The sequence below is a fragment of the Alosa pseudoharengus genome, unplaced genomic scaffold (assembly GCF_046254945.1).
Source record: "Alosa pseudoharengus isolate Yale_2024_CS ecotype anadromous, Long Island Sound unplaced genomic scaffold, YU_APseudo_1.1 YU_APseudo_1.1_scf_23, whole genome shotgun sequence".
Classification (NCBI taxonomy): Eukaryota; Metazoa; Chordata; class Actinopteri; order Clupeiformes; family Clupeidae; genus Alosa; species Alosa pseudoharengus.
The window spans coordinates 29,654,475-29,667,897 of NW_027468685.1; the positions used below are offsets into that span (position 1 = coordinate 29,654,475).

General features: G+C 38.1%; 1 long non-coding RNA gene across 1 annotated transcript; it reads left to right on the top strand.

The window, feature by feature from the left end:
• LOC143140249 (uncharacterized) lies at nucleotides 1-1,493 on the top strand. Its single transcript, XR_012990603.1, has 4 exons — nucleotides 1-313; nucleotides 633-675; nucleotides 1,244-1,289; nucleotides 1,449-1,493. It is a non-coding gene; the product is annotated as an uncharacterized LOC143140249 (long non-coding RNA).
• Nucleotides 1,494-13,423: the final 11,930 nt, after the last annotated feature.

Genomic DNA, 13,423 nt, shown 5'->3' on the forward strand with positions numbered 1-13,423 from the left:
TTTTGGCTGAAGTCTGGCATATGTTTGGTATTTTTGGGTTTGTTTTGGCATAGAAGCGGCAAAGTAAATGCTTTCGGCTGAACTGTGGCAAGATTGTGGTTTACCATAATAGATAAAAAGGCGCCAGCGGTAGATAACTAGTTATGGCATATGTCTGGTTAACCAGATGAATGGGCAAATAGCGGGACGGTTTACTGACGTATGCAGGTGCGTTTTGACGTCCTTGTGGTTTGCCAGAAGACTGATCAAAGACCGGGAATTTTCTCTAGAAGAGACGTCTAGTACTTCACTAACTCCAGCACTATCACAGACGGTAAGAACATTTTCCTGTCTTTAAATAAACGTCTGAATTGTATACAAATATAGTCGTGGTTTTACATAGCTCTATAACATATATAACTACTAGCTTCGTTTTGGTGAATAGCTTTGTAACAGGCCACTATGCAAACGTTATTTATCGACAACACGTCTTTTTATTACAGTATTTGTAACGTAGCCTACTGGCTAAGTAGCTATTTAACGTTAGCTTGTTAATCTAAAGGCAAACTTGTGAAACACAGGCAAACTTAAATCACTGAACACATCCAATATTGCACATCCAATTATTTCCCTTTTTTCTGTTCTGTTTTCAGTGCATAAGACATTCAGTGGAGCTGCAGCAAGCAGTATAAATGGGTAAGTTTTTATCATGGCAATAAAGCCTCATTTTGCCCTAATATAGCTAGCTTAGTAGCTAGTTAACATGTTAACCTAAATGCTCTGCAGGTGGTAAACTTTTTAACACAGACAGACTTATATCAATGAACACATCCACTTATTTCCCTTTTTTCTCTTCTGTTTTCAGTGCATATGGCATTCAGTGGAGCTGCACCTTAATGGGGTAAGTTTCAATCACTGTAGGCCTAATACAGCCTCATTACCCTACACCTAATGTCCTGCATCTGAATTAAACTTCACTAAACAATTTCCTAGGCTATTTAAAGAGTAGATTTAGTAATTGTGCTTATTCTATCTTTGTGTGTACCGGTATGTTGTCAATTTCAGATGCTAGAAATCTGCAGCAAGCGGTATAAATGGGTAAGTTTCAACAATAAAGCTTCATTTTGCCCTAATATAGCTAGCTAAATAGCTAGTTAACATGTTAACCTAAATGCTCTGCAGGGGCCAAACTTTTTTAAAACACAGACAGACTTATATCAATGAACACATCCACTTATTTCCCTTTCTTCTCTTCTGTTTTCAGTGCATAAGGCATTCAGTGGAGCTGCACCTTAAGGCAATAGTAATGGGTAAGTTTCAATCACTGTAGGCCTAATACAGCCTCATTTTTACCCTACACTCAATGACCACATCTGAATTAAACTTCACAAACAATTCCCAAGGCTATTTAAAGAGTAGATTTAGTAATTGTGTTTCTTTTGTCTTTGTGTTTATGTTGTCAATTTCAGATGCTGTGAGAAGAAATTCTGTTTGCTCTGCCAACAGTCGACCCGTTATAAGTATGCTGATATGACTTAATAAATACAAATCCCAATGAAATGCATTTAATCTTTGTGGGTTTTTTTTGTTGTAAAAATATCTTTTGACATATAGGCTAATTTAACAGTATGAGCCTAGTGCACTAGGACATAGCAATTAATGTATAAAACTAATGTAGACATATTGCAAAATGCAAAATTAAATAAATTTAAAGATTTTCAAGTGGAGTTTCAATGTAGATGCAATCATTTGGCATACTTATGGCCTCAATTTGGGTCAGTTTTGGCTACTTTTTGGCTGGATTTTGGGCTCTCTTTGGGATGGTTATGGCCATATTTTGGAATGCCACAATTGGTTTTGGGTGAGTTTTGGCCTCCTTTTGTTTTGATTCTGGCTTGCCTAATTTGGGCCATATATATGTACATCCCTCCAAAACTCTGCCAAAATGCCAAGCCAGTTTTGGGCCAAATTTGGGCCAAAATTAATGTGCTATCTGGGCATACTTCTAACGCATTACTGCCCATCACTGATGACCACCGCATAATTTGGCGTCAACGATTCCCGGGACACTGACCGGGGTGCACGAAACTTGGTGGGCATGTAGCCCCAAAAGGATGACTCAGAACCATTTTTTTTCGCTTTTATTTTTGTTAAAACAAATTAAAAAAAATTGTATGTTGGCCTCCAGTGGCCATGTCAACCCATCCCATATCCACTAATTTGATGTATAGCGCCACCTAGTTAAAAATGAAAACGCAAAAACGAGGCATTGTAATCGCAAGTATCTTTGGCGGACAGGTTAAAAACTGCACGGAATTTGAAGTGTAGGATCATTATGACACCCACTCAGGGGCGTAGCCAGGATTATTTTATAGGGGGGGCCAGCTGGGTCCAGACTTTTTATTGGGGTGGCACTTGGGAATCAAAACTACAATATGAAAACTACTCAAAAGTTTTGAAGATTAGGATACCCTGTTTTAATAATGGCAATAAATTGTGTAAAGCCAACACTGTTACACAGGTCCATTCACAGACAACCTGAACAGTTTGTTGTCCACTCCAACACATTTTCCATAAATAGGCCAATGCTATAAAAAGTACATTATGATAATGCACCTTACTTAATCAGTCATATTCAAATGATGTTAACTCAAAGAACAATAATAAATACTACAAATATGGTATGCAGATATTTAATCTTATACTGATGGCAAAACTATATTTCTTTCTGTTATCCACTCCAAGCACGGCTGTAAGTAACATGGCTCTGAATTAAGACATTAACCCTTAGAACCCTAGACTGTTTTAAGGGCTTTTTCACTACCTTTAGTTAGAAGCATTTATCCTGGTCATTGTAAGTGCCATACACAAACAAGAACAATGAGCCATGAACAAAGTGAAGGGAAAAAGGTGTTTCTTTGTCGAATAAATTGGGATGCAATGTGAGTCTTGAATTGGATGCCATGTAGGAATTTGCTAGGATCTCAAAACCGGATTATGAACATGCTATGCCATAGAGAAACACATTATAGCGTTGGATTATGAACATGCTTTGCCACCACAACAACACACAAAAACGTGGGGTAAGTAAGTCGAGCTATATGAAGTTATTATTTTGATGTCACTTCGTCTGTTTTATAACCCAGAAGGATGTACTTGGTATCAAATGATAGCTCTGTGTCTCCTCTTTCATCTGACATGCGTGGCATATCTATCCGATCACGGGTTCGTGAGTAGGGCCTAATTCAAACGAGAGTATGGCTGTTCAGCATTGGTTTTTGTACATGATGTTATTTTGCAGTCACGTTGTCTGTTTTTATAGCCCAGAAGGATTGATATACTTGGTACCAATGGATAGCCCTGTGCCTCCTCTTTCTTCTGATATGCCATATCTATGCGATCACGGGTTCGCAAGTAGCCTAATTCCAGAGGTGGAAAGTAACGAAATACATTTACTCACTTTACTGTATTGAGTAGTTCTTTTGTGTATTTTGTATTTTTTAAGTAGTTTTTCAAATTAGTACTTTTATTTTTACTTGATTACGTTTTGAGTGAAGTATTGTACTTCGCTACATCACAAATCCCATGCGTTACTGAGTAAACAAAAAAAAAAGTTAAGACTAACACAACCGAAAAGAAGGGGGGGAATTGTGCCTGGAACCACTACAATGATCAGCATGTAGCATAGGGCATGAATCAAGCTTGCACCAAGTCTTTCTGAAAGAGATGGAGATGAAAGTGGATCACTAGATACCTTAGATTACCTGTGTAACCGAGGAAAGTGTATTTTCCGCTCTTTCAATGGGTTGCCTCAGTTCTATTGCGGAGATATTCAAGCAGTTTAACACCATGGGATTTCGTGTTTTAACGTGTGTGCTCAACTTTCTTTGGAAAGAAGTTTATTAGCATCTGTTTCCCTTCATTTTCATCTCTCTTTTCCCGTTTTTGCCTTTGTTTTTTGGTAATCCGACTTGGTTTTCTTGGAGAAAGACATTGTACCAGCAGCACAACAAGCTGTCCACTACTAGCATGCTCAACTATGTAAGGGCATTTCTCAGATTTCGGGCCTATTTGGGTAACTGAAATTTTGAAAAATAAAATTCTAAATTTTACTAATTGGTATGCATCAAGTTATCAGTCATTTTGATAGGAGTAACCTTGTGAGCTTGGTTGAGACCACAATATAAGGGAATTTATGATTTTTTTTCAGCTAAATGTCATTACCATCACATCATCTAATATGTACATTTTAAAGATGAAATGGTCAATCAATGATCAATCAATGATCGATCAATTATGGTTTCACATGAAGTCTATTTTATCTTGAACTTATTAGAATTGTTGAATTTTACTTACAACATGAATTATAGTCGTTTAAGTATCTTATTTTTTTATTTTTTCACTCGACCCTGGCTTGGAATTTCATTTATTTGAAATAAATGCCATATATCATATCTGTTTTCATCCAGTGGCAATTTAGACTGTCCAACATTGTCAAAAATATCTAATTAATGTAATTTATTGTAATTTATACATAATCTATTGGCAAAAATATGCATGGTGATGGTGATGACATTGCAGTTCTGGTAATGACATTTGTTGCGGTGATGACAAATCACTGATCGTAATCTATTGCAATTAAATGTTTATAATTTAGAAACCCAAGTTGAACTGACTTTGTGAAAAAAAAAACGTATTTCTTTTAAAAAGAGTACTTTAAATGTATCTGCAAAAATGTCATCACCAACACAGTCGTCATTACCACTACATTTCAAGCTATAATGTGCTGGTAATGACTGTGCTGGTGATGACATTTATACCGAAAAACTACCCTGAGAAGCAAAAATTATCACCATGCAAGTGTAGCTAGCTTTCTACATGTAATGTACATCATTTAAACTATTAAAATAATTTTAAAATTTCAGGAATATTCAAAAATACAGAAATACAATGCGTATGGTAATGACACATAATAAGTGTACATGCCCAAAACGAGGGATAAAGAGTAGATTTTCTTATGTTTCTGGACATCAAGGCATCAATCTTTCTGCTTGACACCCATGTATTCCACTGTGATATTAGGTGACCATGGTTACCAAATATTTTTTTGATGAAAAAACAGTAGCAAAGTGCTTTTATGTAGAGTGTGCTGGTAATGACGGCTAAACCATGGGACAGGTATACATTAAGCAAAATAAAGCAGGAAATGCATATATATGCATAATGTGTGCATGCAGTTCATTAGTTCAGATAACATTTAATTCATATGCATGATTTTTTTAATTAATTTTTGATAAATAATGTTTGAGATATGGCACAATATATGAAAACTCTGGTTGCGGACAACACCAAAACACTGATATAAAACACCAATAAAATGTGTCTAAATCATGAGTAGGAGCAACCATTAAAAAAGTCTAGGCTTGTTTTTCTTTATACTAATTAGTGATGCTAAACATTATTAGATTTAATGTGTTTTTAATAGAATTACACCCTGTGGACAGAAATAGGCCCCAATTCTGGGAAATACCCGTAAACAAAACCTTATCAATCGTTGTGCAGATGGACCAAACCATTTTGCCCTTTAGCAAGGGAGAGTGAGAGTGACCTTAGACCTCGTCAAACTCAATATTAGGTAGTGGGTTGGATTTGTTAAAATAAAACCTCGTGGGGGGCTGTCATTGTCATGGTCATCATTTTTCTGCATGGTTATCACTTATCAGAGTGTTGTTTGATTATATCACTTATGAGCAAACAAGTACACAATAATGTACTGCTGTCATATACTGCTCTTTCTCTCTTGAAATGCCCTACTTCCATGTTAGTTTTTCTGCTAATTCCTTGCTGAGGATGGTTTGTAGTGCTAGGTTTAATCAATTTGTCATATCATAGAAATATTGCTTATAACACATTGTTGAAGACAACTGGATGTGAATTTCTTTTTTTTTTTCTAATTTTCCCTTCCTACCAAAAACATATGGGTCATGAAACCTGCTGGCAGGCCTGATGTTTGACACCCCTGCCTTACAGTCTTCACTATTTTTTTGTATACAAAATTTAGTCAGTCAAACTTTACATTTCGTCTGACATTCATTTTGACATTTAATGTGGAAATTAAAATATTCAGGTAAAATAAGATATACTCCAGACTTTTCAAGGGCCTTCTCCTCCATTGGGGCCCTGTAATCAGTCCCACTTTTCCCACAGTCCGAGGCCCTTGGATCTGCTGAACTCCTTTACAAATAGAGTTTCTCTCTGAAACTCAACATGGGCCTGCCTGCCTCAGATACCTGTGAGCAGCTTTTCAGTTGTGCTGGATTACTGTTCACTGCAAAGTGAGCAAGGATGAGCACAACTAATTTTGAAAATCAACTGCTGCTCAAACTTAAAGGAGAACTCTGGCGATTTTTCACATACTGTAGATCTCCGTTTCAGCAGCCAGCAGCTACTGTAAGGTAGCCAGGCAGCTGCAGCGCTACACTCTGGGAGGCATGAACATGGGGGCACGAACATGCCCCCAGAATGTAGCGCGGTAGCTGCCTGGCTACTTTAGCCGCTGGCTGCAGTCACTAGAGCTGGGTAAAACCGATTGTTTTTTGTTTTTTGTTTTTTTTTTTTCCCCCCCCCCCCCCCCAAAAAAAAAAAAGTAACTAAGTAACTTTTACTTAAAGTACATTTTAAATTAACTACTTTTTACTTTTACTTGAGTACATTTTCAGATGGGTAATTTTACTTGAGTAATATTTCATCAAAGTATTGGTACTTTTACTTGAGTACAATATTTTAGTACTTTTTCCACCTCTGCCTAATTCAAACGAGAGTGTGGGTGCGCAGGTGAACTAAATATGATGCAATTTGATTTAATTTCATGATTTTTTGTATTTTCATACTTGATCGCACAGACAAGTGTTTAGTCTCGTTGGAAAGCCCCACTTCTGCTCTGTCACGCAGTTAAGGTTTCATCTCGTTGCAATTACCGGAGCAATGTAGGCTAACAAAGAACTCAGGCAACGCAGCAGCCTGCTCTGCCTGACCAGCTATGGCAAGAACCACACGCAGTCAGCAAATTATGTTTTTATAAAGTAGCCTAGGCTAGACACTATTAGTCTACTTTTATTGGAGCCATCCTGAGATATGTGCCTAATATGCTTGCATTTCACCCGAATATTATCAAAATATTTTTGTAACAGCGTTACCGCGGGCATCCGCTTATTTTTGATCAGCCTCACACGTCAATGTCAGAGCCTACCTAACAAGAACAGCCCAACGCAGCTCACTTTGCTATGATTCGTGTCACATTTTAACATTTTATTAACATTAATGTTCCAAGTCATCATCAACTCACCTGTTGTCACTGAGGTTAAGTAGTAGTCTACTGTCAAGTGTTTTTAACAGATGACTTGAATTGTCCCCTGCTGCTGCTGCACTAGGCCTACTCACGATTTGAACCGTAGGCTACACTTCCTTTCAAAGTACCGTTGAAAACGGCAGCAATCTTTTTTTTTTACTTTTCACTGAACGGAGCTGGGGGGGCCAGCAGGGTGGCCAAGCTTTGACCAGTGGTGGCCGTGGCCCCCCCTGGCCACCACGTAGCTCCGCCCCTGCACCCACTGAATGCATGCCAAGTTTCGTGGAATTCCGTTCATGGGGGACCATACAATAAATGAATATGTGTACATTTAGTGACTGTACACTAAGCATGCATGCACACACACACACACACTGATGAACACATGCAAACACACACATAAAGATACATGCACACACATGCAGGCACACACACACACACACACACACACAAGCACAGACACATACACATAAAAACACACAAGTATGCACACACACGCACACATGCGCACACACACACACATAAACATACACACACACACACACACACATAAGGACACATACACACACAGTAGACATGTAGGCATACGTACGCATGCACACATGCACATGCACACACTCATAAACACACACACACATAAAGACACACGTACACACATACACACACAGTAGACATGAAGGCGTACGCCCACACGCATGCACATGCACACACACAGGCAAATAAAAGAAAATAAAACAAATAATAAGATAACCTACATAACATTATAAAGGAAGGGGGAAATAAAAATACTGAAAAATATTAATAATAAAATAATAACAATAATCAAGGATACAAGGAAGTTTATTGTCACATGCATATAGTTACTGGATGTAAGAAATGCAGTGAAATGATGTCTGGTGTCAGCCTATTTGTGCATTTGGGGGGGGGGGGTAAAAAGTGCAGTAGAAGAGGGGTTTAGTAGATTAAGATTAAGTGGCAAGGGCTGCATAAGAAAGGTGGGGGAGGATTGGGATTGGGGGGGGGGCACCAACAAGGAGCAATAAATACTAAATAATATATAATAAATAATAAATAATATTTATATAAAACAATTTGACATAGGAAGGTTTGTGATTACAGATCTGAATTGATTATAGGAAAGTAGAGCGTTAATTTTTATGAAGATTGAACATTGAAGACTCCCAACTCAGAGTGTCAAAGATGATCAACCCACTTTACCATAGAGGATACAATGATGAGTGCTAGCCATCACCAATAATGAATCTCAGGGCATAGTGGTAGACTGAGTCCAGGTGAGCAAACAGTAGCATTTCTATATATCACATCACCATAGTCTAGAACTGACATAAAAACTGCTTCAACAACTTTCCTACATTCCATAGGGAGGCTGGCTTTGTTTCTGTAGAAGAAACCAATTTGGCTCAGTTTTTTTACTAGGATGGCTATATGGTAATTAAATGTGAGTTTGTCATCCAGCTAGATACCAAGATATTTGTATTCAGAGACTCTATCAATGCTGGAACCATTTACAGTGGTTATTTATTGAATTTCCCCTTGGGGATCAATAAAGTATCTATCTATCTATCTAACTATCTATCTATCTATCTATTTGCACACCATTAACCTTAATGTTCCTCAATGCTCCTCTAGTCAATATCATTTAGTTTTCTTTTCATTTAGTACTAATTTAAGATTAATGAGAGCTTCTTGAAGAACATTAAATGAAAGCTGAAGATTATCAATGGCAAGTTGAAAAGAGTCAGCAATACAATACAAAATAGTATCATCAACATAATGGTGGACTTGACGCATGACGCAGTCCACCTCACCGAGATCACAGAATTCATAGTTTACCTAATAGTGATTGATTTGTTGTGCATTTCCCCTTGATAGCATTGAGATGTTAAACATTTCCCCATGATGTGTTGAGATATGTAATGTCTGTTAATATCTAACTACAAGACGAAATTTTTGAATTTCCCCTTAGGGATCAATAAAGTATCTATATATCTATCTATCTATCTATCTATCTATCTATCTATCTATCTATCTATCTAAATTTAGGACTTCACGAAAGCTCATGCATTTGAAAGTGGTCAATACCATGGTAATGACAGTTCTATATGTAAACACAGAGTAAACCCCTTAAACTCTGTAGGAGGTGACCCAACAATGTGCGAGCACAGGACTGGACAGTGGCCATATGACACGTCAGCAGAGGACTGTGTTCAGAGTCCGGGGGAGATCAAAGCCTATTAGAGTCAGAGATATAGCCAGCTGGTTCAGCCAGACAAACATTCACTTACTAATAATGGCAGATGCTGGAGCTTATAGCAACCGGCAGGTATCTGGCAACCCAAGTGAGATATGGCCTTGAGGTTTGACAACACAAAGTACTAGATGGCTGTCCAGAGTAAAATGATGTAGAGAGAATATACAGTCTGATTCAGTGCTGAAGGGTATGTCAGAGGTGGACGAAGTACACAATTCCTTTACCTAAGTCAGTGGTCCCCAAACTACAGCCCGGCACCTCATTTTGGGTGGCCCCCCAAAACATGTCTGTGGTATATAGCATCCGGCCCGCACGGGAGTACGACATCGTCAAACTAACCTCCGCAATTTCCCCCATTCATTCTCTATGGCGAGTCTTAACAGTACACATGTAATACTCTGGTGGTTGTTTTGGCGCTTTTTCGCATTTGCCATCGAAAACGGAATGAAATATACAGGCCTACCTGCAAACAATGTAAGAGGCCTATGCTGACTGCATCAGTGCTCAAAGTATTCTAAAAGTTTATCCATTAATTGTTAATAACTAACTAACTTCTATTCAAGTCATATTTCTGGGACTTTCTGGAATATTTATTTCTATTTTTTATTCACTCGTTCAAATGTTCATACAAAGAGTTCACAAAGTTCTCATATAAGGTGAGTGAAATTTAGAATGGTGGTCATTTTAGACCACTTCAGCACTTCATAAAATTCTCATAGTTTGAGAACTTTAAATTATTTGTAGGATATTCACAACTTGAGCTGTGTATGCAAAGACACAGAGTTCACACATTTTTAATAAAATATACTTTTGGGACTCCCTGCTAATACTTTTGGGAATGCAAAAGTATTTTTATTAGTAGGCCTATTATTTAATTTGAGCTACATTTTACACTGATATGGCAATATAAACACAGCTAACAATGGTATTAAATTGCAATAGCCTATGATTAAATGTAATGGAATATTCAACTAGGTAGACTGCTGTTCACAGCACTAAGCTATTTATGGTTACTGATATACTCCGAGTCTCTGGCCCTCTCTTAGAGCCAGGCATAGTGAGCTGGCCCTCGGGAGAAAAAGTTTGGGGACCACTGACTTAAGTGATAGATACACCTTGTCAAATATTACTCCAATACAACTGAAAGTTGTTAAGTCAGATTTTTGTCAGTTGAAGTACATAAGTACTTGCTTTTCCTTACATCCATCAAAAACATTTTACCGTGTGTTCATAACTTTGCAACTGTTCAAATGGATGCAATAATATAATTTAAATCATTATTCATTCTCTGCTCACAAATCTAAAACATTTTCACTGCCAAACACAAAACCAGATAACTGAATTATGTCAATTATTTATTGTTTAGTGATGTATGCTAAAGATCTAGTTATGTGGTGAATGTCAGGTGAATGTCTGATTTCATTCCAATTTCACAATGATCATGGAGGATAGCCTGGTTAACACCAGACCACTTCTCAAATCTCAATTGCTAACAGGTTCGTCTGGGTTCTCCCAGGCTACATGGAGGATGTTTTGATGAAGAATCTGCTGTCACCATCATTACCACAGCCAATTTAGCAAGTTCAAATTGGACTATTGGAAAAAAATGAACTTCAAGGTGGTCTATCACATATTACTGCATTCAAAGAATCAAATGTGGTTAAAAGTAACGAGTATTTCATGCTCATATTTCAAATGTAGTGGAGTCAAAAGTACAGTATTTGCATTTCAAATGTAGTGGAGTAAAGTTTCCAAAAATATTAATACTCAAGTAAAGTACAGATACTCAAAAATCATACTTAAGTAGTAAGTAAATGTACTTAGTTATTGTCCACCCCTGTAGGCTATACTATGCATTACAGTATGAAGTATATGCGCAAAACAGCTTAGCCCTTAGCAGCCTTGGGTCCCACAGAGTGAAAGGACAAAAAAATAGGTTTAAAGTTTTCCCCCCCTCTCAGTTTCTTCTTAGATATAGGGTTCATATTCACACCTGCCACAAGTACTGAGTTGAAATCTTTTATTTATCTAGTGTATCGGCCTATGTCATTATTATGACCGCCGCTAGCGAAGCTAGCGAAGCGGTCATATAGGGATTGTCAAAGTTTTTTTTTTTTTTTTTTTTTTTTTTCCCGTCATCTACTTCCTGAAATTTTGGTCAACGATACCCGGGGCACCGAAACACCAGGGCACATGAAATTTGGTGGGTATGTAGCCCCACTAGACTTTTACGGAAAAATTTCGTTTGGTCCCCGGGGGCCACTCCCCCTCCGCGCTGGGCCCCCCGAAACCCAAAAAATGCAGTTTTTCCTCAATAACTACCTGAACCGTGGCACCGAGGATGAAGAAATTTTTATGGTATGTTGGTCTCAAGGGCCCACATCAACTTAGCCCATAATCACTCATTTGTGATTTGCACCCCCCCGGTAAAAAATGAAAATGCAATATCATTCTGCTTTAATCGCCCCTCTCTTCAGTAAAGACGTTCAGAACTGCACCAAATTTTATGTGTATGATTAACCTGACATTCTCTGGGGGTATGCCAAGTTTCGTAGAATTTCATCCATGGGGGGGGTCTAAAAAATTAAGTTATGTGTACATTTAGTGACTCTACACTCATTGGCCTGTAGATGGTGGTGCACACATATACACATGCACACACACACACAGGCACCCACATACTATCGGTATTAGAACGGCCGATACATAATTACAAATTCAGTAGGATTAAAAGAAAGCCAAAATAAATATTCATCATCATCATCATGGCTGCATTTCCAGTATTGGCGATAAGTAGTCGTTTGTCCACTAGATGGCGCATCGTTGCAGTGAGACGTAATTTTGTTGGAAGTTAATCTTAAATGGGTTGGAAAGACACTATGCTTCCTACAAGGACAAGACTGTAGGCTACAGTAGTTTACCGCAGAGAACGTCTAAGGGTAGGATGATTTCTGCATGACATGTAATTCCCATTTCCTCTTGAAGCCGAAATAAATCTGAGAATGTTTATCGGACATGCTTGTTTTTTACTGCAGGTAGGCTACGTTAATCCTATCAATAGCAGAACGTAGGTAAAATAATGTTACCGTTAGCATGGTTGAGTGATGGAGGCCAATTTGATTATTGATGTATTTGTAGAAAACCATAAATGCGTTTATAAGCTACCAAGCAAATCGATAACAGCACTAATTGTATCTTTCGACTGTCATCTCATTTGCTTATGACCATAACCTAGGCTACTAACAGGAGCTAAGTGAGTTAGCCACAAGCCGTTCGCTACGTGATGGTTTTTTAATGGAAAATATATAGGCTACCTGAAAGATAACCTGTCTATGATCCCGTGATGATCTACAATCTCCATTTAAACCAGATGTTTTAGAGCGCACGTTGAGATGTATTCAGGGCAGGGCTGTACCTACACATATTTGTTGCACGTGCTACAAAAATCATTCTTTGCGATGAATGATTTAGTACCAACGTTACAAGGGTCAGATACAGTTTTGCCTATGGCTATTCCGTGAGACTGAGGCGCTTTTTGTTTGTTCGAAGTGCGTGTTTAGGGTGTGAGAGGGGAGTCGATGTGCTTTGATTCCAGCTTGGTAGTTGTAGTCTATGCGATTAAAAAACACGTGTGTGTGAAGTATCCAAACAATGATAACGCTTTCATTATGGCTGCTTTAGCCACAGACCTTGAGCTACTGTACAGTGGGTTGGGTTCCGTTTAGAAGTGTCCACTTCATTCGCCCTTTCCGTGATTCACAGCTACGTGAAATGTATTACTACTGATATGCAAAACTATTAACTTTTTCGCCAAGAGGTGGCAG